The sequence below is a fragment of the Podarcis filfolensis genome, assembly GCF_964270895.1.
Source record: "Podarcis filfolensis genome assembly, chromosome: 1".
NCBI lineage: Eukaryota > Metazoa > Chordata > Lepidosauria > Squamata > Lacertidae > Podarcis > Podarcis filfolensis.
Genome location: NC_139604.1, coordinates 96,264,803 through 96,266,692, shown reverse-complemented (window position 1 = coordinate 96,266,692; position 1,890 = coordinate 96,264,803). Strand labels below are relative to the sequence as shown.

Below are 1,890 nucleotides of genomic sequence, written 5' to 3'. Positions count from 1 at the left end.
TGCACCCAACTGATTATTTATTTATTTATTATTAAATTTGTATACCGCCCTATTCTCACAGATCTCAGGGAGGTTCACAACAAACTTGCATGCAAGTGCATTTAATGCAACAATCTAGCATGCAAGTGCATTTAAAGCAGCTGGTGGTCAGGATCGCAATGGCTGCACCATCTTAGAGAAGAACAGTACTCTTCATGGTTCATGCGCAGAAATACGAGATATCCTTGCCAAAGAGGGAAACATCTGGATTTCTACAACAAATCAGGGGAGGGGTAGAGAGAAACTGTTGTTAGATATCTTAATTTTCTTGGGCTGTTTGATTTCCTCTCCCCATTAAAAATTAAGAAAGATGGAGAGCAAATGCATCAGCGAGAAAAGCAGCTCACATTTAACAGCTGCTGTTGCCCCAGGTGATCTAAGGAAGAAGTCACTGTTGACTGCCCTCTGCATGCAGAGAATTACCCTGCCAACTGGCGAGGAAACGAGAAAAGAGGCATCCTGGGACCAAACCCATAGGTAGGAAACCAGCAGGCAGGAGTAGGAATGCTGGGCCTCAAAAAATATATACATTATTTTGAATGGTAAAATCTTTCAAGTATGTTTTTTATCTAAGAAGAGGAATTCATGTATTTTTTTCCCCACTGAAGCAACTATAACAGTTTAATGCATTCCCCTTGGACCAGAAAACTCAGATGAGGGTGGATTAGAACCCTGGTATTTCCAGTTCTTTCCCAGTAGTGATGTATGGAAGTGGGAGCTGGACCATAAAGAAGGCTGATTGCCGAAGAATTGATGCTTTTGAATTATGGTGCTGGAGGAGACTCTTGAGAGTCCCATGGACTGCAAGAAGATCAAACCTATCCATTCTTAAGGAAATCAGCCCTGAGTGCTCACTGGAAGGACAGATCCTGAAGCTGAGGGTCCAATACTTTGGCCACCTCATGAGAAAAGAAGACTCCCTGGAAAAGACCCTGATGTTGGGAAAGATGGAGGGCACAAGGAGAAGGGCATGACAGAGGACAAGATGGTTGGATAGTGTTCTCGAACCTACCAGCATGAGTTTGACCAAACTGCGGGAGGCAGTGGAAGACAGGAGTGCCTGGCGTCCTCTGGTTCATGGGGTCACGAAGAGTCGGACACGACTAAACGACTAAACAACAATTTCCAGTTCAACTCCAGCCCTATATCTACTAGATCACATGTTCAAAAACACAATTTTGCATTCATCTAAGACAAATGAATGTAGCTCCAGGGGGCAAGCCAGGTTTTTTTTTGCCCCGGGTGAGACTTCCAGAGGGGTGTCATTGAGGATCCCAGCCTGTGTGTGAATAAATGTGCATGGGGGTTGCCGAGCTGGGTATTTGACCTGGGTGAAGTAAAGCCAAGTTTTGCCCTGTATAAAACACAGAGGAGTGTGATTTTATGTCCATATCCTGGCTGCCCCCTTATGAGTTACAAGTTTGTGGAGGACAAAGGAAACGCTTGCTTTCTATTACCACAAATGTGGTGTTTGCTCCCAGTTGTCAGGACTCATTCCTTAAATAAACCTTGCCTTGCTGATCTGAACTGATTTCCTGCATCCACCCTGGTTCCAAGCTGCTTCCTAGCCTGATTTGTCCAGCAAAAGAAAGCAGCCCATGAGAAAACATAGAAGAAAAATGATTCTGTCATGACGATCTGTAATTGTTTTGAAACTTCTGTAATAAAATTGGGTTTTTTTTTCCCCTGAGGCAATCCTATACTCCAGTTATGCTCTCTTGGGATCCACAGAATTTGGCACAAGCCCCACTATCTTGGCAGAACACAGGGGAAAACTGACGTTGGAACACCTCAGGTGTGTCAGGAGAACATCCAAAAAGGTTTAGGACTGTGAGCAGCCCAGGGGAGCAG

At 44.4% G+C, this 1,890-nt stretch overlaps 1 long non-coding RNA gene across 1 annotated transcript; it reads right to left on the bottom strand.

Annotated features, from left to right (window-relative positions):
• On the bottom strand, positions 1–1,890 carry LOC310766946. Its single transcript, XR_014550542.1, has 2 exons — positions 1,553–1,890; positions 1–251 (listed from the first exon to the last, which is right to left on the bottom strand). It is a non-coding gene; the product is annotated as an uncharacterized lncRNA (long non-coding RNA).